We start from the raw sequence: 24373 nt of genomic DNA, 5'->3' as shown, positions 1-24373 counted from the left end.
TTGGTTATTACAGAAGGGAAAGAAATTTTGTGTTTTGTCAAGATTATCTCATGTATTCTCTGAATTTGGGTTTAGAAAACTGAGTTTTAATAGTTGAGATTTTTAATATATTTAAATGTCTATATCTATTAATTACATATTCAGTATACTTAATATATACATAATTTGACTTAATATTATGTAAGTGATTATTATCTCATAATGATCAGGGGTCCTATGTGGTCTTCCATCCACTGGTTCACTCCCCAAATGACCGCAATGGCCAGAGCTGAGCTGATCAGGAGCCAGGGGCCTCTTCTGGGTCTCCCACATGGGTTCAGGGGCCCAAGGACTTGGGCCATCTTCTACTGCTTTTCCAGGCCACAGAAGAGAGCTGGATCAGAAAAGGAGCATCTCATATGGGATGCTAGTGCCACAGGCTGGGTCTTTACCCTGCTGTGCCACAGCTCCAGCCCAGAATAGCAGACTTTGACCCAGCTAACAAAGGAGCCTCAGCCCCATCAAAACATCTTCACCTGGTTGATGCCTTGGATTTCCCCAGATGAGCACTTATTAGAGCAAAGCCTGAACAGCTGCCAAATTGTCAACTAAATAGAATCACTTTGATTTCTAACCCCCATCTGAAGCTACCCATTTTTTAAAAAAGATGTATTTATTTTATTTGAAAGGAAGAGGTACAGAGAGAGAGAGGAAGAGATGGAGAGAGATTTTCCATCAGCTAGTTCATTCCCCACATGGCTGCAATCACCTGAGCTGGACCAGACCAAATCCAGGAGTCAGAAGCATCTCCCAGGTCTCCCAAGGGGGTGGAAGGGGCCCAAGCACGTGGGTGACCTTCCACTGATTTCCCAGCTGCATTCACAGTGAGTTGGATCAGAAGCAGAGCAGCTGGTGCCCATATGTGACAGTGGTACTGCTGCCTGTGCCTTTACCCCATATACCAGTGTCTGCCCCTTGACCCATGTTCTTAGAAACAGCTCTTGCTGGCTCGTTGGGTGAAAAGAGCACGTTTTAGATGAAGAGATCTCTTTCTCCCCAAGATGCCGGCTTCTTGAAATATATGCTTTTCTCTCTGGTGAATCCAGTTGTCGAGAAGCAAGGGCCTGATTATTGTTCGGTAGCACTTATTTTCTGCTGACTTTACATAAAAAGTATAAACACCCACAGAATGCTTACCCAAATGAATGAATGGGCATTTGTCAGTTCAGGTGTCTTCTTGATTTCTTCCCCCACTGCCCTCAGAAGTGACCAGGTCTAATTCTTTGTGGTTCTTTTTGTAGTTTATGATCTACTTCTTCCAAAGAAGAATTTTGCTTGTGTTTGTCTCTTGGCTTTTCAACTTTTCAGAATGCTGATACTAACTGTTGATATTTTACACTAAAAAGATATTTTCCTTTTTTCCCTTGAGTGTTTTGTTCCCATATGTTTCTATTCTAGGTTGTAGTTCAGGCAGTTCACATCAGTGGTGCCAGGAGTTATGGAACGTTGCTTTCTTCTAGATTATTATTTGATGTCTGTGACTGTTACTTTTTTTAATTCCCCACCAGTGCTAATGCATTGCAAATATTTTAAATAACTGAGAAAAATATTGTTAGGCTGCAGGTTGTGGATAAATTCATATTTAATGTAAAGTATTCATAGAGTGGAGGGATTAACTAAATTTTCATTGATGTGTATTTTGTGATTTGTCAACACTGGGATGAGTTTATTTCCTTATTCCATCTAGTAGTAACTGGCATCTCTGATTACTCATTACTAAATACCAATTTCCAGTGATTTGGTACTTCCACTTTTATATTTATTTGTACTGATTACCACTGATGTATCTGTAATGCCCATTCAGTTGTATGGATTTTACTTTACACAGATTGATGCTAAGGAAACAGTGTACTATCCTTTTGGAAAACTGCCTTCAGTTTCATTGTGTAACACTTAAAATTTTTCTGACCTAAATCCTAATCAGAACTGAAGCTATCTTTGTGTTTATCCTACTCTTAATGTACTTATATATTTTCAGTTGAAAAAAATGGAAAAATTTAACACATTAATGGTGATAAATATGTGTGTAGAAGTGAAATAAACCTCACCACCATATGCATTCTATCATGGAGTTGTTTTTGATGATGGTGGAGTCACCATGTTGTAATGCAGATCTTTCACATTTCATATGCAAGTGAAATTTATTCTTTCTTATTTATTTATTTGATTGGGAGAGTGACAGAGAAAGAGATCTTCCATCCTCTGGTTCACTCTACAAATGGCTGCAATGGGCTGGATTGGGCTGGGCTGGGCCTAAGCCAGGACCCTAACTCTTCACCTGGAGGATACCTGAGCTCCATTTGGGTTTCCCACATGGGTGGCAGGAGCCAGGTACTAGGACAATCATCACTGCTTTCCTAGACATTAGAAGGGAGCTCAATTGAAAACAGAGCAGCTGATATTTGATAGTCTGTTGGATGCCAGCATCATAAGTAGGAAGTTAATCTTGATACAGTGCTATAATGCTGGCATCCAATTTTTTTCTTTAATTAACCCAGAATCAGATCATCTTTTTGTGACTTTATATTTAAAATGGTTTTCTTATAGATCACACATAGTTTGGTCTTGGTTTTATTTTGGCTGTTTCAATCTCTTTTAATTGGTATATTTAGATAATTCACATTGAACATGATAATTTATATAGAATTCATTAAAATAGGATATTTTAATTGTTCTCTTTTGCTGTCATTTTTCTTTAATGTCTTATTTATTTTCATTTATTTGAAAGGCAGAGACAGAAAGACCTTCTCATCTGCTGGCTCACTGCCCAGGGGCCTGCAGCAGCTAAATCCAGCATCCAAAAACTGCATTTGCAGCTACCATGTTTATGGAGGGGACTCAAGTACTTGAATCATCATCTCAGGATGAACATTAGCAGGAAGATGGATCAGGTAGGATAAGCAGGCTCCAACAAGGCACTCCAGTATGTAATGATGTTATCACAAGTGGCATTTCTTACCCCCAAACCTCCCTGCAATGTCCACAGTAAGCAAATCTATTTTAATGGAGCACATTGTGGTTGCTTGTGTTGTAAAGTTTAGAAATAGGGAAAAGAGCAGAAGGCAGCCAATTTTTTTTTACATTTTTAAGCTTTTATTTAGTGAAAGAAATGCATATGAGAGTGAGAACACTATCTACAGGAGAGAAGCAAATCTGGATTCATGCTGAGTACTAGGAACCAGCCACTTGGAGGAACATCTAGGCCAGGAAGCATGGGGTGGGTGGCCCAAAGTCCATGAGCCCTGGAGGTGCAGGGCCACAGCAAGCCCCATACTGGCAAAAGGCCAAGGAAAGGAGAGAGAAGGACACCATGTTCCAGACTTTTAATCCATTTCCAAAGGGGAGAGGTTAATTAACCTGATTGGCCAGTGGGTACACAGGTGTGGCCAGGTAGGGGTATGAGGTCACATAGGGGCATGGTGGAAGTGTGGTCTTTTAGCTCACACACCTAATCAATTTTATTCTATATGCCTGCCTACAACATTCTCCCCTCAGAGACTCCATTCTCTTAATCCTAAGGGATGTTGAGGGGCGTAGAGTCAACATCTCTTCTGTAGCTGCATCCTACTTATGAGGGGCATAGCATATTTCTTTAATTTATTCTTTTATTTCTTTTAGGCAGAGACACAAACAGATACAGTGCTTTCATGTGCTGATTCCTCCAAGGCTCACAACTGAGTCTGGGCTAAATCAAAACCAGGAGCTCTGGGGCAGGGATTGTGCTGCATCAGTTTAAGCTGCTGATTGGGAGGCTCACATCAAATACCACGGTGTGTGTCTTGTCTACTATAATTTCTTTAAAAAATTATTGTTTTCCAATTAACATGAAATACAATTTGTCATATTTGATATCTCGAGCTATGGTGAAGTCATTGACAAATATCAAATGATTTGTAGATGTCACAAATTCTGGTTTATTTATTTATTTTTGAGTAGGGTTATTTAATTTACCACATTTACTTTAAAAGTCATATTTTGAGAACCATTTCAGAAACTACAGTTGATTTGGAACAAACACTGTTTTGGAAGACTTTTCCTTGTTCATGGTTATACTTTTTCCCTAATAATCTCTATGGATTGTATATCCAAAAGTGGGCATTATACAAGTTTTTCAGCTTGTAAGTATAAGCTATTCAGCATATAAGTATCAGCTACTTATGTGCTACAAAATTTAGTGTGAATGTATTTTCCATTACTTAAAATGTGAATAAGTCATGCTTTTACTGCTTACTGGTTTGTAAAATACAAATAAATCACAGTACAGTGCTCAAATAGATGTATAAGATTAAAACAGTTTTGCAGCCTGTGTTGAGGCATAGCAGGTGAAGCCACTTCCTAACCCTGGCATCCTATATGGCACCAGTTAATGTCCTGGCTGCCCCAATTTTGATCCAGCCCCCTGCTAATATTCTGGGAAAAAAAACAGGAAGATGGTCCAAGATTCTGGGCTCTTGCACTCAAAATGGAGAAAAATCATGCAGGTATAAAATTCAACCATTTCATTTGTAATTCTTAGTAAGCATTTTGGGGTGGCCTCTGCTAGGCCATCCATATGCTGGTGGTATCTGGAATCACAAATCACCTGTTTTAGTTAGCTACTGCTTTAATTGAGGCTGCTGCTTTCAAGATTGCTTAACTCACACCAATATATTTTTTAAAATTTATTTATTTATTTGTTCATTTGAAAGGCAGATTCATAGAGAGACAGAGACAGATCTATCTTTCTAATACCTTCTGTGGGTTCACTCTTCAAATGGTTTCAGTGGCTAGGATTAGACCAGGCCAAAGCCAGAAGACAGGAACTATATCCAGGTTTCCCAGGCTGATAGAAATGGTCCAAGTAGTTGGACTGTCTTCAGATATTTTCCCAGGTGCATTAGTAGGGAACTGGATTGGAAGTGGAGCAACTCTGGCTTTAACCAGTGGTGGTAGAGACCCATTGTTCCATATCACATACTGATAATTTTTTACTGATTTGTTTATTTGAAAGGCAGAGAAAAAGGTCCTCCATCTGCTGGATCACTCTGCAAAAGCCCACAATAGCGAGTGCTATATCTATGAAAGCCAGGAGGTAGGAACTTTATGTGGGTTTCCCATTTAGATGGCAGGAAACTAAGTTTCTGAGCCATGATCTGTTGACTCAAAAGAACAAACAAACAAAAAAAAAAAACCACTTGCAGGAAGTTGAGTTGGAGGTGTGGAAAAGCCAGGACACAAACCAGGCACTCTGTGATGTGGTATGTCCAGAGAAGTAGGTAAGCCTACTGCATCTTAATGCCTACCCTTCCAATGTCTGCTTTGCACAGCCTTGACCTAGGCCCCAGGGGTCCATCAGGTAAGTCTCAGGATTCTCCACGTGATTACTGTACAAGAAGGCACACTCCCAAAGGTAAAATACTTTACAAACAATGTTGGTATCATATTTATGGTCATCTCATGGGCTAGAACAAGTGAACTGGAAAATGTCAGGGTTTGTGTGGTGGAGAATTATGTTATGATTTGGATACAGAGGAGTGTCACATGGAAGTTACAGAAAGCTGTGCTAGTAGATTCTGTCAATTTTTCCTATACATATAGTTGTGGCTAAAAACTAATTTTCAAGCTGGATACTTTTAAGGAATTTGAGATACATAAAAGCAAGAGATGTTTTAAGGAAAACAGTACTGCCTGAGTAATTTTCTGTGTATATAGATTCTAGTGAAATCATAATTTTTGTTTGGTGTACTGCTACTTATTTGAAAAATTGTGATGAACATTATAAATTATTTCTATACGATTTATTTATTTGAAAGGCTGAGTTACAGAGACAGAGGAAGAGAGAGAGAGGCCTTCCACCTGCTGGTTCACTCCCATATGTCCTCAATTGCTGGGGCTGGGATGATTTGAATCCAGTAGCCTGGAGCTTCTTACAGGTCTCCCATGTGAGTGCACGGGGCCCAAGGACTTAGGTGTTCATCCACTACTTTCCCAGTCCATAGCAGAGAGCTAGACTGGAAGTAGAGTAGCTGGGACTCAAATTGGTGCCTATATGGATGCCCACACTGTAGGAGGTGGCTTTAGCCACGACTCCATAGTGACAGCCCCTAACAATGATTTTTTTTACAGAATTGGTAATAAATTAATATTTTAGTTAGTTTAACAATAGTTTATGTTTAATCAAAGTGATTGGTAGACTTGTGTGTGCTCTTTTGGCATCTTTTCTGTTTTTCCCATGTGTAAAGATTATATTCCTCCACAGGGAGGCTACTTCATTTTTGTCGCTGAGCCAATATGCCCACTTTTCTATATCATTTCCTTCATGCTCTTGATTAGCACAGTAGAATCTAGGAAGAATCTAGACTTTTAGTCTGACCCCTCCTTCTAAGCAATTTCTCTTGCAGATAAGATTCTAGAGACATCTACATGTGGCCAAGACCGACAAAAATAAATATATTGCTGGTAGGTTGTTTATTTATTCCTCAGCTTCTTTCACATTGTATGTTAAGAGTTTTATGAGCTTTTTTAAATAAATTGGAAAAGCATAAAGAAATATAATTCAGAATCAGGATTCATATAAGATAAAGTAAGCATGGTTTCAATATTTAAACCATCTGAGCTGAATTCACATTGGTCTCAATTTTTTTTTTATTGCCATAGCTACAAGACATGGTTTGAATTCAAACTTCAGCAAGAATTTGCTACATCAGAAACTATTAATTAAAAAGCTAATATTTTGATTTATTAAAGTAGAGTTTCTTTAAAAACTTTTGGAGGCTGAACTTGCTTCATGGATTAGATCAGAAAATGTGTAAAGGATAGAATCTATTGCAGGTCCTTAAATAACTCTCCATAGTTTTATCACGGTGAGTGTACAAATGCAGGATTACTTCAGACTCCAGAAAGTTATGTTTCAGGCAAATTATTCCATTTATCAATGGCATAAAATATAGTCAGAGCCCAAGACAATTCTCTAGTCTTTGACTTGAATCTTTTGCCATTTTTTTTCTTTGACAGGCAGAGTGGACAGTGAGAGAGAGAAAGGTCTTCCTTTACTGTTGGTTCACCCTCCAATGGCCGCTGCGGTTGGCGTGCTACAGCTGGTGCAGTGTGCTGATCTGAAGCCAGGAGCCAGGTGCTTCTCCTGTTCTCCCATGCGGGTGCAGGGCCCAAGGACTTGGGCCATCCTCCACTGCACTCCCGGGCCACAACAGAGAGCTGGACTGGAAGAGGAGCAACCGGGACAGAATCTGGTGCTCTGACTGGGACTAGAACCTGGTGTGCCAGTGCTGCAGGCGTAGGATTAGCCTAGTGAGCCATGGTGCTGGCCAATCTTTTGCCATCTTAAAGTATTTATATACTTGAGAGAGAATGAGAAGTTGATGGAAATATAGAGAGACCTTTTTTAAAAAAAGATTTTATTTATTTATTTGATGGGCATAGTTACAGGGAGAGGAGAGACATATAAATTTTTTATCCACTTGTTCAGTCTCCAAATGGCAAAAATAGTTGGAGATGGGCTGATCCAAAGCTAAGAGCCAGAAGCTTCCTCTGGGTCTCCCAGGTGGGTTTAGGGGCAGAAGGACTTGGACTATCTTCCAATGCTTTCCCAGGACAAAAACAGAGAGCTGGATACAAAGAAGAGCATCTGGGGCCCTTGCTGAGGCATAGTTGGTTAAGCCTCTGCCTGTGGTGCTGGCATCCCATATAGGCACTGATTTGAGTCCTAGTTGGTCCACTTCTAATCCAGCCCTTGGCTATGGCTTGGGAAAGTAGTTGAGGATCTCCCAACTCCTTGAGCCCCTGCAACCAACTGGGAGACCTGGAGGATGCTCCTGGCTTCTGGCTTTGTATCCGCCCAGCTCCAGCTATTGCAGCCATTTGGGGAGTGAACCAGCAGATGGAAGACCTTGCTCTCTGGCTCTCTGGCTCTCTCTCTCTGCAACTCTACTTTCAAATAAATATTTAAAAAAGAAGAAGAGCATCTGGAACACAAATTGGTGTCCATATGGGATGCTGGCATCCTGGGTGGAGGCTTAGCCTACTCTGTGTTATGGAATGAGAGAAAGGGAGAGAGAGAAAGAGAGACAGAGACAGACACCTTCAATCCATTGATTCATACCTACAACAACCAGGACTGAGACAGGGTCATAACAGAGAGCCAGGAATATAGTCCTAGCCTCTCACTTAAATTGCAGAAGCTTAATTTCTTGAATTGTCAACACTCACTTCTAGTGTCTAAATTTACAAAAATTGTGACATTGCAGTATATTGGGTTAAACAACTGCCTGGGATTCGAGTATCCCTATGGGTTCTGGTTTGTTTCTTGGTTGCTCCACTTCCAATCCAGCTCCCTGCTTACAGCACCTGTGAAAGCAGCAGAAGATGGTCCAAGTGCTTGGGCACCTGTCACCCATGTGTGAGACCCAGATGAAGCTTCTCACTCCTGGTTTCAGTCTGGCCCAGCTCTGGCTGTTACAGCCACTTGGGGAGTAGAGCAACAGATGGAAGATCTTCTACTGCCTTCTGCTCTCTCTCCAAAACTATGTCTTTTAAAGCAAAAAAGTAAAAAATTAAAAATAAATAAGATGAAAAACGCATCATTCATTCTTTGCTTTTAAATATTGCTACCAAGTAGCCTTGACCCAAATCATCAAAATGAAAATTTTCCTGGAATGTTCCTTTCATATCTTTTTTTCCTTAGAAACCTTTTATTTAAGGAAGACAAACTTCATGCATTTCATAGTTACAACTTTAAGAACATAGTGACTCTTCCCACCATAGCCACCCTCCCACCTACATTCTTCCTCTTCTTCCTCTCCTATTCTCATTACTATTTTTTACTAAGATCTATTTTCAATTAACTTTATATACATATGAGTAACTCTATACTAAGTAAAGAGTTCAACAGATAATGTGAAAAAATTGTTCCTCAATAGTCAAGACAAGGGCTGTTCAAAGTCATTGCTTCTCAAAGTGTCAATTTCATTTCTATAGGTTACCTTTAGGTGTGCTATTAGTTATCACAGGTCAGGGAGAATATACGGTTTTTGTCCTTTTTAGACTGGCTTATTCACTAAGTATGATGTTTTGAGGTATCTCCATACTGTCTTCCATGGTGTCTTTACCAGTTTACATTCCCACAAACAGTGGATCAGGGTTAACTTTTCCACACATCTTTGCCAGCATTTGTTTGATTTCTATGTGAATGCCACTCTAACAGAGGTGAGGTAAAACTTCCTTGTGGTTTTGATTTACATTTCTCTGTTGAATGGTGATCCTGAGCATTTTCTTATGTATCTGTTGGCTATTTGGATTTCTTTTTAAGAATACCTATTTAACTCCTTTGCCTATTTCTGCACTGGGTTTTTTGTTTTGCTGTTGTGGAATTTCTTGAGCCTTTATATATTCTGGTTATTAATTCTTTATCAGTTGCATAGTTCGCAAATCATTTCTCCCAGTTTGTCAGTTGGCTCTTCATTTTGCTAACTTTTTTTTTTTTTGGCAGTACAGAAGCTTCTCAATTTGATGTAATCCCATTTGCCAATTTTGGCTTTGATTGCTTGTGCTTCTGCGGTCTTTTCCAAGTAGTCTTTTTCTATGCCAATGTCTTGCAGGGTTACCCCGACTTTCTCTAATAATTTGGTATCAGGTTGCTATTTGAATCTTTAGTCCATTTTAATCCATTTTGAGTGTATTTTTGTAAGGTGTAAAGTAGGAGTATTGCTTCATACTTCTGCATGAGGAGATCAGTTTGCCCAGCATTATGTGTTTAAGAGAATATCCTTCTCCAGGATTGATTTCTGCATTTATATTCTGTTCCATTGGTCTATCCATCTGTTTTTGAACAAGTACTAGGCTCTTTTGATTACTGCACTATAGTATATCTTGAAACCTGGGAGTGGTGCTGTGATACAGTGGGTGATTCTCCACCTGCAGTGCTGGAATCCCATGCGGGCACCAGTTGAAGTCCTGGCTGCTCCTCTTCCAATGCAGCTCTCTGCTATAGCCTGAGAGTGCAGTAGAGGATGGCCCAAGTGCTTGATCTCCTTCCTGTGTTCACATAGGAGACTTAGAAGAACCTCCAGGCTCCTGACTTTGCATTGGCCCAGCTCAGGCCATTGTGAACAATTGGGTAGTGAAGCAGTGGTTAGAAGACCTCTCTCCCTCCCTCTCACTGTCTGCAACTCTACCTCTCAAATAAGCCTCCAGCTTTGTTTTTGTTGTATAAGATTGCTTTAGCTATTCAGGGACTCTTGTGTTTCCATATGAATTTCAGCGTCCTTTTCTATATCTGAGAAGAATGTCCTTGGTATATTGAATCAGTATATTGAATCTTGGTGTGTTGAATCTTGAAATTGTTTTCAGTAGTTTGGAGTTTGATATTGATTCTAACTCCATGAACATGAACAATTTTTCATTTTTTGTCTCATTTCTTTCTTTAATATTTTGTATTTCTCGTCACAGAGATCTTTGACATTGCTTAAATTTACTCCAAGGTAGTTGATTGTTTTTATAGCTATTGTGAATGGGATTGATGTTAGAAGTTCTGTCAGCTGTGGCATTGTCTGTGTATACAGAAGCTATTGATGTCCGAGTGTTATCTTATATCCTGACCTAATCCAATCTGATATATAAAAGATTATTTATTTATTTATTTGAGAGGTAGAGTTATAGACAGTGAGAGGGAGAGACAGAAAGGTTTTCCTTCCATTGGTTCGCTCCCCAAATGGCCACAATGGCTGAAGCTGTGCCGATCTGAAGCCAGGAACCAGGAGCTTTTTCCCAGTCCCCCATGTGGGTGCAGGAGCCCAAGCATTTGGGCCATCTTCTATTGCTTTCCCAGGCCATAGCAGAGAGCTGGATTGGAAGAGGAGCACCTGGGACTCGAACCGGCATCCATATGGGATGCCAGCACCGCAGGCATGGAGGATTAACCTACTGTTCCACGGCGCTGGCCCCTCCAATCTGACTTTGAAAGAGAGTCCCTAGAGATGGGAGGAGAAACAGACTAGATCCCAAAGGTTATGTTGGAAATTTGATGATCTTGAAATAAGAGAATGTCCTCAGAAGAAATCAAAACTTCAGGCAGCATAGTGTCAAACTATGAGAAAATAAATTTCTGTTATTTTATTCATCTAGTGTTTAGTACAATGTTACGGAATTTTCTCACTCAAAATTATAAATCATATACCTCATGTACTTGTCAAGTTTTTGTACATTTGATGTGATCTTTGGATTCCATTTTAGCTTTTTTCTGTATTTTTTAAGATTTATTTATTTCTGTGTCTTGATCTAAAACTTTATTTTTTATTTTCTTTTTTTTAAAAGATTTCTTCTACTTATTTGAAAGACAGAGTTACAGAGAGAAGAGAGGCAGAGAGAGAAGTCTTCCATCTGATGGTGCACTCCCCAGATGGCTGCAATGGCCAGAGGTGTACCATTCTGAAGCTGGGAGCCAGGAGCTTCTTCTGGGTATCCCACATGGCTGCAGGGGCCCAAGGACTTGAGCCATCCTCTACTGCTTTCCCAGGCCATAACGGAGATCTGGATCAGAAGAGGAGAAGTCAGGACTAGAAACTGCACCCATATGGGATGCCAGTGCTTCAGGCCAAGGTATTAACCTGGTGCGCCACACGCTGGTCCTTTTCTCTGTATTTGTGTTAAGCACTATTTATTAAAAATTCCAGAGATATAACCCATGAACTTGCAGTGCCATCTATTTATTAGTGCCATCTACTACAACTAATGGTCTTTTAATGGCTTTCTCAGGTAATCAATGACCCAGTTTCTTCAAGTCTTCCACATTTAAGCTGTGCATCAGTTGTCATTTTGACCTCAGGCTGATAGAATGGTGTCTACTGATGGTCATTGTGGCTGGATGATAAAGAACAGTGATTTTCTGTGATTTTATCAAATGTGACAATTTTCTTCCACTGTATGTGGAAAGAGTCACATGGCCTTGTCTGCATTTTTAAGTATGGGAATGGGGATGTAAGATCCTCTACAAGAAACAACACTGAAGATGAGTGGTTCCTGGTCATCACATGCCGGAATGTCTCTTCTCCCACAGGTATGTTTTTTTTTTTAAATTTATTTGACAGAGTTATATACAGTGAGAGGGAGAGTCACAGAGAAATGTCTTCCTTCTGTTGTTTCACTCCCCAAATGGCTGCCTCAGCCAGCACTATGCTGATCTGAAGCCAGGAGACAGGTGTTCCTCCTGGTCTCCCATGCAGGTACAGGTGCCCAAGCACTTGCACCATCCTTCACTGCCCTCCCAGGCCACAGCAGAGAGCTGGACTGGAAGAGGAGCAACCAGGACTAGAACCCAGTGCCCATATGGATGCCAGCACTGCAGGCAGAGGATTAACCAAGTGAGCTGCAGCGCCAGCCATCCCACAGGTATCTTAACTTTTTCTCAACCAGAGACCACAATGTCCCATGTTTCCATCATTTTACACTCAAATCCAGAATCTAGAATAATGCCAGACAACCATGTAGTCTCCAGATGTAGCTACCCTTGATCTATAGACCTGTTAACAGAAGAAACAAGTTATGTGCCTTCTGTGTACCCCATGTAGAGGGTGAAGCATGAGTAAAATAACCAGAGTAACTCTTCAGGTTTTCAGATTCCTTTATGATCTGAAAAAAGTAGGGAGTCACGAAGTGGGGGGGATCATCATAGCAATTTATCTATCATGGAAGCAGAAATAGAGAGTGACCTAAGTTCACATGGCACACACTCTACTGAGGCCTTGATTATGCATCCTCACTGCACATGTCTCTGCCCTCTGCAGTAGCCTTCCTCTGCAATCCACATTGCAGCCTTTGGCAAAGATTCTCATGGCTAGATTGCTTAGGTGTTGTATTTCCTATCTATCACCCTTGGCCTCTATGGCTTAAACCCTCAGTACGTTTTGTCAGTTGGATTGCTTCTGACAATAAAAAGGGGACTTAGATATATGTTTTCATAGTTTTAGATGGAGTCAACCTTTTTCTTTCTTTCTTTCTTTTTTTTTTTTTTTTTTTTTGACAGGCAGAGTGGACAGTGAGAGGGAGAGACAGAGAAAGGTCTCCCTTTTTTCATTGGTTCACCCTCCAATAGCCACTGCGGCCAGTGTGCTGCAGCCGGTGCACCACATTGATCTGAAGCCAGGAGCTAGGAGCCAGGTTCTTCTCCTAGTCTCCCATGCAGGTGCAGGGCCCAAGCACTTGGGCCATCCTCCACTGCACTCCCAGACCACAGCAGAGAGCTGGACTGGAAGAGGAGCAACCGGGACAGAATCCAGTGCTCCGACCAACCGGGACTAGAACCTGGTGTGCCGGCGCCACAGGTGGAGGATTAGCCTAGTGAGCCATGGTGCCAGCCTGGAGTCAGCTTTTTGAGATGATGTTTTAATCTTTCATTTTATGATTTTTTAAACATGTTTTATATATGCTTCATTCTCCTTTCTTTTGGCTAATTTTGAGCATTTGAAAGTATTTGGGGTCTATTTAACTGTTCACATATTTAACAGTGTTGTCATGGCCATAACCTTCAGGTATCAGTTACTTTGGAGATGACAGATTGCTATCATTTCCCAAAGGATTGCTTGTACTTTTTAGAAGAACTGGAGGAGGCAACATTAAACAATAATATATAAAATAAGAATACTCTCTGACTCCCACTATTGTCCAGCAGTGGTCCTGTTTCATCTTTTTTTAATGGTTTATTTATTAATTTGAAAGGAAGAGTTACAGAAAGAGGAGAGAGAGAGAGGTTCTGTCTGCTGATTGACTGCTGCTATCACAGTCTGAAGCTAGGATTCTGGAGCTTCTTCCATATCTCCTACATAGGTGGATGAGACCACACCCTTGGGTTGTCTTCTGCTTTCTGATACCTTAGCAGGGAGCTGGGTGGGAAGTGGTATAGAGAGGTTTTGTACTGGCACCTGTATGGGATTCCAGTGTTGCCAGCAGTGGATTAACCTGCTACACCACAATGGTGGCTCCAGTATTCTTTTTTTTATTGAACCAACCAAATAGGTGTTTTCAGGAGATTCTTTGAGTCTTGCAGGTAGAAACTGTGTGGAAGCAATCTTTTTTTTTTTTTTTTTCAAGACTTAAAAGTTAAGCTATAGCCTGTAACGCCAGCGTCCGATATGGGTACCAGTCTCACTTCTTTGCATCATATTCTTGTTGATTTTTTTTTCCAATTTCAACTTCCTGTGCCAGTGTCCACACAGTCTTTCATGCACACATCATGGAATTGAACTCCACTTTCTTCTTTTTTTTAACATTTATTTAATGAATATAAATTTCCATAGTACAGAATATGGATTACAATGGCTTCCCCCACATACTATCCCTCCCACCCGCAACCCTCCCCTTTCCCACTCCCTCTCCCCTTCCATTCACATCAAGATTCATTTTTGATTCTCTTACTATACAGAAGATCAGTTTAGTATACATTAAGATTTCAACAGTTTGCTCCCACACAGAAACATAAAAAAAAGATGATTTTTTAAATGATGAAATCAGATCAGACCTATTGTCATGTTTAATCCCAGTGAGAGTCAAGTTGGGAATTCATAATTTCTTTTTTTTTTTTACAGAAGATCAGTTTAGTATACATTAAGTAAAGATTTCAACAGTTTGCACCCCCATAGAAACACAAAGTGAAATATACTGTTTGAGTACTCATTATAGCATTAAATCTCAATGTACAGCACATTAAGCACAGAGATCCTACATGAGGAGTAAGTGCCCAGTGCTTTAGCTATTCGAGGTCTCCTGTGTCTCCATATAAATTTCAGCACCATTTTTTCCAGATCTGAGAAGAATGTCTTTTGTATCCTGATTGGAATTGCATTGAATCTATAAATTGCTTTTGGGAGAATGGACATTTTGATGATATTGATTCTTCCAATCCATGAGCATGGAAGATTTTTCCATTTCTTGGTATCCTCTTCTATTTCTTTCTTTAAGATTTTGTAATTCTCATCATAGCGATCTTTAACGTCCTTGGTTAAGTTTATTCCAAGGTATTTGATTGTTTTTGTAGCTATTGTGAATGGGATTGATCTTAGCAGTTCTTTCTCAGCCGTGGCATTTCTTGTGTATACAAAGGCTGTTGATTTTTGTGCATTGATTTTATATCCTGCCACTTTGCCAAGCTCCTCTATGAGTTCCAATAGTCTCTTAGTAGAGTTCTTTGGATCCTCTAAGTAAAGCATCATATCGTCTGCAAAGAGGGATAGTTTGACTTCCTCCTTCTCAATTTGTATTCCTTTAATTTCTTTTTCTTGTCTGATGGCTCTGGCTAAAACTTCCAGAACTATGTTAAATAGCAGTGGTGAGAGTGGGCATCCCTGTCTGGTGCCCGATCTCAGTGGAAATGCTTCCAACTTTTCCCCATTCAATAGGATGCTGGCCGTGGGTTTTTGCAAAAATTGCTTTGATTATATTGAGGAATGTTCCTTCTATACCCAATTTGCTTAGAGTTTTCATCATGAAAGGGTTGTTGAATTTTATCGAATGCTTTCTCTGCATCTATTGAGATAATCATATGGTTTTTCTTCTGCAGTCTGTTAATGTGGTGAATCACATTGATTGATTTGCTAATGTTGAACCATCGCTGAATACCAGGGATGAATCCCACTTGGTCTGGGTGGATGATTTTCCTGATGTGTTGTTGTATTCTATTGGCGAGAATTTTATTGAGGATTTTTGCATCTATGTTCATCAGGGATATTGGTCTATAATTTTCTTTCAATGCTGCATCTTTCTCTGGCTTAGGGATTAAGGTGATGCTGGCTTCATAGAAAGAATTTGGGAGGATTCCTGCTTTTTCGATTGTTCTGAATAGTTTGAGAAGAAATGGGATTAGTTCTTCTTTAAATGTCTGGTAGAATTCAGCAGTGAATCCATCTGGTCCTGGGCTTTTCTTTGTTGGGAGGGCCTTTATTGCTGTTTGAATTTCCGTTTCAGTTATGGGTCTATTTAGGTTTTCTATGTCTTCCTGGTTCAATTTAGGTAGATTGCATGTGTCCAGGAATCTATCCATTTCTGATAGATTTTCCTGTTTGCTGGCATACAAGTCCTTGTAGTAATTTCTGATGATTCTTATTATTTCTGTGGTGTCTGTTGTTACACTTCCTTATTCATCTCTGATTTTATTGATTTGGGTCTTTTCTCTTTTTTTCATTAGTTGGGCCAATGGGGTGTCAATTTTGTTTATTTTTTTCAAAAAACCAGCTATTCGCTTGGCTGATTTTTTTGTAGTGTTTTTTGGATTCAATCCTGTTGATTTCTTCTCTGATTTTAATTATTTCTCTTCTCCTACTAGATTTGGGTCTTGTTTGCTGCAGTTTTTCTAGATCCTTGAGATGCGCTGAAAGCTCATTTATTTGGTACCTTTCCAATTTCTTGATATAGGCACCTGTTGCTATAAACTTGCCTCTCAATACTGCTTTTGTCATATCCCATAAGTTTTGATATGTTGTGTTGTTATCCTCATTTACTTCCAGAAAGTTTTTGATTTCTCTTTTGATTTCTTGAATGACCCAGTGTTCATTCAGGGGCATGTTGTTCAGTCTCCATGTGTTTGCATACTTTCTAGGGTTTCCTGAGTTGCTAATTTCCAGCTTCATTCCACTGTGGTCAGAGAAGCTGCATGGTATGATTCTAATTCTTTTAAATTTGCTGAGACTTGCTTTATGGTCTATTATGTGATCAATCCTACAGAAGGTTTCATGCACTGCTGAGAAGAATGTAAAGTCTTTAGATGTAGGATTGAAAGTTCTGTAGATATCTGTTAGATCCATTTGGGCAATAGTGTCGATTAAATCTGCTGTTTCCTTGTTGATCTTCTGTCTGGATGATCTGTCTATTTCTGAGAGTGGAGTATTGAAGTCCCCCAGTACTATTATATTGGGGTCTAAGTCTCCCTTTAAGTCCCTTAACATATCTTTTAAAAAGACCGGTGCCCTGTAATTAGGTGCATATACATTTATAATAGTTACATCTTCCTGTTGAATTGAACCCTTAATCATTATATAGTGTCCCTCTTTGTCTCTCTTAACAGTTTTTGTATTAAAGTTTATTTTGTCTGATATTAATATGGCTACACCTGCTTTTTTTTGGTTTCTGTTGGCATGGAATATCTTTTTCCAACCTTTCACTTTCAGTCTGCATGCATCTTTGTTAGAGAGATGTGTTTCTTGTAGGCAACAAATAATTGGGTTGTGTTCCTTGAGCCAATCAGCCAATCGGTGTCTTTTAACTGAAGAATTAAGACCATTAATGTTTAATGTGACTATTGATACGCAGTGACTTTGCCCTGTCATTTTCCCGGAGATATTTTCTAGTATATGCTTTGAGCTTCCCATGCTCTTTTACTGGTAGGTGTTCTTCCTTTCCCTTCTTTCATATTGATGGCCGTGTTTCTGTGTTTCTGAGTGTAGCACATCTTTAAGTGTCTTTTGCAGGGCCCGATGAGTGGTGGCAAAGTCTTTCAATTTCTGTTTGCTATGAAAGGTCTTTATTTCACCTTCATTCACAAGTGAGTGCTTAGCAGGATATAATATTCTGGGCTGGCAATTTTTCTCTCTTAGCACCTGTGCTATGTCTCGCCATTCCCTCCTAGCCTGTAGTGTTTCTAATGAGAAGTCTGCTGTGAGTCTAATTGGAGATCCTCTGAGAGTAATCTGACATTTCTCTCTTGCACATTTTAGGATCTTTTCTTTATGTTTCACTGTGGTGAGTTTAATTACAATGGGTCGTGGTGAGGATCTCTTTTGGTCATGTTTACTGGGGGTTCTATGAGCTTCCTGTACTAGGATGTCTCTGTCCTTTTCCAAACCTGGAAAGTTCTCTGCTAGTATCTCACTAAAAAGGCTTTCTAATCTTTTCTCTCTCTCCATGCCTTCAGGAACTCCTAGAACTCAAATGTTGGTTTTTTTAATAGTATCCTGTAGATTCCCAACAATATTTTTTAGATTTCTAATTTCCTCTTCTTTTCTTTGGTTTGACTGTATGCTTTCCTGTTCTCTGTCTTCTAAGTCCGATATTCTCTCTTCTGCTTCACCCATTCTGTTTTTAAGGCTCTCTCATGTGTTTGTCATTTGATCTATTGAGCTCTTCATTTCCTTTTGATTTTTCTTCACTATCACACTTTCCTGTTCTACTAGTTTCTGCGTTTCATTTTGATTCTTCCTTAAAATTTCATTTTCACGAGAGAGATTTTCAATCCTGTCCAATAACGATTTCTGTAGTTCAACGATTTGCTTTTGAAAACTTCTAAATATTCTTATCATAAATTTTTTGAAATCCGTATCTTGCATTTCTTCTATCTCATCATCTTCATAATCTTGGCTTGGGGTGTTTTGTTTATTTGGAGGCATCATAGTGTCATCGTTGATCTTGTTCCCTCGATTTCTGTGTTTCTTGCTTGGCATAGTTAATTCTTCTTTTGTCACTGTGTGTTTTTTTTTTTAATTTTTTTTTATTTTATACTATGTCTGTGTTAAGTGGACTGCCTGCTGTTGGAGGAGCCTTGGAGTCTTGAGATGGGTGTGGCCTGAGAGCTTTGCTTGGTTCTTCAGGGTTACAGGTGTGCAAAGGTGACACCCTCAGGTTATGCATGGTAAATCTCTCTTTATTTATTTATTTATTTATTTATTTATTTATTTTATTCAGGGGATAATACCGCACCACACGGCTGTGCAGAATTGATGGTATTTAGCTTCCGATCTCTGGCTTCTACCCAAAGAGTCTGTGCAGGCTCTGTTTCTCCTCTGGACTCCCACTGGGTTGCCTAGGCTACTGAATTGTAGTGACTCAGTTGCTTACCTCTCCCCTGTTGTTATGTAAATCCAGAGAGGGGGGCCTGCTCTTCCTCTCTTGCAAACTCTTGCAAACTCTTGCAAACTCTTGCAAGCCTTGCAGCCTTGCAACCTTTTCAAGGTTGGCAGAGAGAGAAACCACCCACCTTTTTTTCCTTCTCTCCTGTAGTCGGTCTGGTGCACTTTCCCACTCCCCTCTAGATTCTGACCACCGTTTCCCTGCCAATGTCTCGGGTTATTGAGCTCACCTCCCCTTCCAGCGCCGATATGTGGACTCGGAGCCCTGGGTGTCCCAACTCTCCCCACTGGTGTCTGTGTGACATCCACTCCCCTTCCTGCACTGGTGCGCAGACCCTGCGGCTCCCGCGGCTTGGCTTCCATGCGGTGAGCAACCTTGTTCTCCCAGTAGGTCCTCTGAGTCACAGCCACTAGATCCAGAAGAGTTTCCTCTGCAATTTTTTCCTGATCCTTTTTCTGAGGCTACCGTAACTCCACTTTTACTAAACTAAATTTTCCCGGACTATCGGTGTGCACCCTCACTATTCCGCCATCTTGGCTCCACCCCCCAAACTCCACTTTCAACCCTCTGTGTAAACAATTGTTATTGAATTGTGTTCATGCTTCCTGTCTTTTTCTTCACTATTCTGACTACTCTATGTATAATGGTTGGTCATCATGTCTTCTCCAATTCTTCCTCTCTATTTTTTCATTCTCCTTCCAGACACTGACTCTCAAATTCAAATCTTCTGCGGGCCAGTGATGTCGCACCAGCATCCAATATGGGTACCCGTTTGTGTCCCAACTGCTCATCTTCTGATCCAGTTCTCTGCTTGTGGCCTGGGAACATAGTGTAAGATGGCCCAAGTGCTTGGGCTCTGGCACCCACGTGGGAGACTTTGAAGGAGCTCCTGGCTCTTGGCTTCTGAGTGACTCAACTCTGGCCATTGAGGCCATTTGGGGAGTGAACCAGCAGATGGGAGAAATAATCTCTATCCCTCCCTCTCTGTGTCTGTCGTTGTACCTCTCAAATAAATCAATAAAATATTTTTTTAATCGTGTCCCTTTAATTTGTTATTTTTAAATATTTATTGTTATTTATTTGAAAGATAGAGGTAGAGCCAGAGAGAGAGAGGTCTTCCTTCCACTTGTTCACTCCCCAAATGTCTGCAACAGCCATAGGTGAGCTGAACCAAAGCCAGGAGCCAAGAGTTTCTTTTGGGTCTCCCACATGGGTACAGGGGCCCAAGCACTTGCACAATCTTCCACTGTTTTCCTAGGCCACAGCAGAAGCTAGATTGGCAGTAAAGCAGCCGGGATTCGAACTGTTGCCTGTATGGGATGCTGGCACTGCAGGGTGGGGCATTAACCCACTGTACCACAGTGCCAGCTCTAATAAAATCTTTAAAAAAATGAAAATCTTCTAAGATAACTTTCCAAGTTTATGGGCCCTGTTTTAGGACATAGGCAATATCTTTCATGTAAACAATAGCAATTACATGGATTTTTGGAAGAAGTATGAAAAAGCGTATAAGTATACTTTTTTTTTATCTTTTATTTAATGAATATAAATTTCCAAAGTACAACTCATGGGTTACAATGGCTTCCCCCCCCATACCGTCCCTCCCACCCACAACCCTCCCCTTTCCCACTCCCTCTCCCCTTCCATTCACATCAAGATTCATTCTCGATTATCTTAATATACAGAAGATCAAAAGCTTATAAGTATACTTTTGTTTATAAATAATTTTCAGAAACAGTGATTCATTCAGTTAACACTTCTTTGAACATGTTTACTGTTTTTTTTCTCCTCACAGTCCAGGACCACTCACCTAGATATGGTGCATTTGTAGTTCCCATCACTTGTCCTAGTTTTTTCTTTGCCTTTTTGCCAGTGTGTTTTGCAATTTTATATTCATGAGGACACATTGATGAAGAGATATGTCTTTTCTGTGAAGTGTAACCTGATGATCCAAAAAAGTTTTATTTACTACTTATTTATTATTTATTTGAAAGGGAGTTATAGAGAAATAGAAAAAGGTCTTCCATCTGCTGGTTGTACCCAAATTGCTACAACGGCTCGGGTTGGGCCAGTACCTGCCCAGAACTTCTTCCTAGTCTCCCAGGTGGGTGGCAGAAGTCTAGGTACTTGGGCCATCTTCCACTGGTTTTCCACATTTATTCACAGGGAGTGGATCAGAAATGGAATAGGTGTGGCTCATATTGGTGCTCATGTGGGATGCTGTGGGTTCAGATGGTAGCTTAATCTGCTGTGGCACTATACCATCCCCTAAAATTTATTGTTTAATAGATTTATTTAGAAAGAAAGAGATCTTCCATCATTAGTTCACTCCCCAGATGGTGGCAACAGCTGGAACTGGAACAGATGGGAGCCAGGAACTTCTCTTAGGTCTCCCAGGTGGCTGCAGGGGCCCAAGGACATGGGCCATCTTATGCTTTCCCAGGTGCATTAGCCGAGTCCTGGAAAGGAAGTTAGCAACTGGGTCTTAAACAGGTTCCCTGTGGTTTTACACACTATGCCACAAGGCCATCCTTCCAAAGTTTTTAAAACATTGTTAGCCTGATCTACTTTGAATGGATGTCTCACTTGATCTAGCACTCTTCAGTTACACATTTGCACTTGTGTCTACAGATTAAACTGTGATCTTTTAGAGAATAAGGGAAACTCAATTATAGTAAATTTCATAATTGCAAAGTTAATATGAAATTGATATGTTTTGATTATCATTTTCCTTTCTGTTGGCCTATAGCATACAAAAATAGCTTCATCTTATATAAGAGGCAAGATAGACAAAAAGAGAAGAATGAACTCCCTGTCACCCTTCTTTGTGACCCAGAGCTGATACCTTTTGGAGAAATGCACTATTACAGGTGTGGACTGTGGACTTCACCCTGGAGGAGCAGCAGGACCTGGACACTTTAAAAGGTTTAATATTATCTGTACCCCTTGTGTAGCCCCTGCATTTCCAGGCAAAAGAAGGAAATCATTTTGCTGATGGAGCAACTGTGTTCAGCATTAAGCAGCACAATCCTTTGTCTCTGACCCAGGTGAAAATACAAAATACCCAGGATATTCAAACATGCCGCCTTCTTACAATTGGTATGTAGTAAACCCTGCAGGGTTTTTCACCCTGTCAGCCAACAGACAAGAGCATGTGGGTGGTAAATCTTAAATTACTCTTCCTGGGCTTGGTTTACATGCACAGCAGGGGTTGTATGACTTTCCCAGAGGCATCAGCAGAGTCCAAAGAGGAGCCAGAAGTGAGTATGGTAGGTTGATATCAAGGTGCAGAGATTATAGGTCTTGGTGAGGGAGGCATCCTTGCCACATGCTAGCATCACAGCACTGCTTCTTTCCTACATGAAGATGGGGAGAATTACCCCTTCCTGTCTCGACCTTCTCCATTTTACTCCTTATTTCTTCTGCTTTCTTGTTTTGGCTTCAAATTTTTTTTAGCTTCAAATGTTAGAATTATAGCTATGCCACAGTGCTGGCCCCTCAAGTTTTATCCTGCTATGGAATGCATGGAACATTTCTCTTTGTATTAATACAAAAAAGTTTTAAAAGATGTTTTAATCCTATACAGATTATATTGTTCTTTTTTTTAGTGTAACCTGACAATATTTGCCTTTTTAAAATATTCAACTGAAAAATAGTTGTAGATACTTTAGGGTATGATGTGATCATTTGATGAATGTTAATTCTGGGATTTTCAAATGAGAATTCTTCACATTCTTTTTTTTTTTTTTTTTGACAGGCAGAGTGGACAGTGAGAGAGAGAGAGAGAAAGGTCTTCCTTTGCTGTTAGTTCACCCTCCAATGGCCATCATGGGCAGCACGCTGTGGTCGGCGCACCACGCTGATCCGAAGGCAGGAGCCAGGTGCTTCTCCTGGTGTCCCATGGGGTGCAGGGCCCAAGCACTTGGGCCATCCTCCACTGCACTCCTGGGCCACAACAGAGAGCTGGCCTGGAAGAGGGGCAACCGGGACAGAATCCGGTGCCCCGACCAGGACTAGAACACTATGTGCCGGTGCCGCAAGGTGGAGGATTAGCCTATTGAGCCACGGCACTGGCCCAGAATTATTCACATTCTTCACCTCATATTTTATGGTGAGAACATTTAAAAACCTCTACAAGAAATTTGAAATATGAAATGCAGCATTATATTTTCATTCACGGTGTCTAGGGGAAACTTTGTGAATATTTACCAATGTGTTCCCTTTATCCTTACTCCACCATTCTTCTCTCTAACATGCATTCCAGATTTTTAGTGAGGTAATATTTGTCCTTTTGTGTCCTTCTGGGTTTGGCACTTCACATGATAATCTCTATATTCACATAAATGGTCAAAAGTGACAGAATTTCACTATGGAAGGCTCAGTGGAACCCTATTGTGTTTATGTGGCACATTTCAAGTCTATTCATGTGTAGGTAGATATGTCCACTGTTTTTACATCTAACATTCTGAGTAATGTGTAATACACATGAGAATATAGTTAGCTCTTCATTATACTGGTTCTATGCCTTTCATTTATATACCTTAGTAGAGCATTGTTAAAAGTAATGGTATTTCTGTGTAAGTTTATGCTGTCTGTTTTAATACACAATTGCATATGGTACAATAAGTCTCTTAATGGTGAAACATAATTTAGTAGGCTATTTGGAAGCTGAGGAGGGACTGACAATGACCTAATTTCATTCAAAATATCACCTCATGTCAGCTTCAGTAATTCATTCCCCAAATGTCTGAAACAGCTGGGTATGGCCAGGCCAAAAGCCTGGGACTCCATCCAGGTCTCTACTTGGGTGGCAGAGATCCAAGAACTTAGGCCATCTTCCACTGCTTTTTTAGGAGCAGTAGCAGGGAGTTTTTAGCACCAAAAGTGGAGTAGCCAGGACCTTAACCATATGGGATGCTGGGATCACCAAAGCATCACCGCAGTTTTACTCTATCTTGCCTCCAGCTGGGGAACATTTCCCTCACCAAAACCTTGATGGTCAATTGGTCAATGCCTATATTGGGCTAATATAGAACTCACAAGGGGATAATTGAGATGTGACAGAGCTTAGCACAAGACATTGCCTTGCATCACACAAAGAAATAGATGTGGCATAATAAACAGACTGGGTATAGAAAAATACATATCAGCATGATCCAGGCCATAGCTAGATCACTGCTCACGGTATTCAGTCATCTCCTCTAATATCAAGAAGATAAGGATCCCTGCCCTCATAATTTCTTTTGCTTGTAGCAGTGGAACTTCAAACTAGAGCTATTAGGCAAGAAAGAGAGCAAACTGATAAAAATAAGAACGTAGAGGAATTAGTTGTCTGTTACATGGCATGTGTATCATTAACAGAGACAGCAGGGGGTTGATGCTTCAAGTCGTCCCTTTCCCTCACATGAGAAACTTAGATTGAACTCTCAGATCCTAACTTTGACTTAACTCATCCCCAGCCACTGTGATCATTCGGGGCATGAACCAACACGTGGCTGCTCTCTGTCCATCC

At 40.4% G+C, this 24373-nt stretch overlaps 1 long non-coding RNA gene across 12 annotated transcripts in view; it reads left to right on the top strand.

Moving 5' to 3' along the window:
* The window catches only part of LOC149124795 (uncharacterized), a 31413-nt gene extending 8965 nt beyond the window's left edge, over window positions 1-22448 (top strand). For 5 of the 12 annotated variants that reach the window (XR_016211518.1, XR_016211519.1, XR_016211508.1 and 2 more), the window contains 3 exons: window positions 2768-2930; window positions 6420-6477; window positions 11347-11717. This is a non-coding gene — a long non-coding RNA (uncharacterized LOC149124795). Of the gene's footprint in view, window positions 1-2767; window positions 2931-3657; window positions 3810-6419; window positions 6478-6675; window positions 6986-11346; window positions 11718-11787; window positions 12089-21610 lie in introns of those variants that run through there. The other 7 variants (XR_016211514.1, XR_016211517.1, XR_016211510.1 and 4 more) reach the window with 6 other exon arrangements.
* Window positions 22449-24373: the final 1925 nt, after the last annotated feature.

This window comes from Oryctolagus cuniculus, chromosome 8 (assembly GCF_051225735.1).
Source record: "Oryctolagus cuniculus isolate XC-2025 breed Fujian yellow rabbit chromosome 8, ASM5122573v1, whole genome shotgun sequence".
In the NCBI taxonomy this organism is placed as follows: Eukaryota; Metazoa; Chordata; class Mammalia; order Lagomorpha; family Leporidae; genus Oryctolagus; species Oryctolagus cuniculus.
Note: the sequence above shows the minus strand (reverse complement) of the source record. Positions and strands in the feature narration are given on the sequence as shown.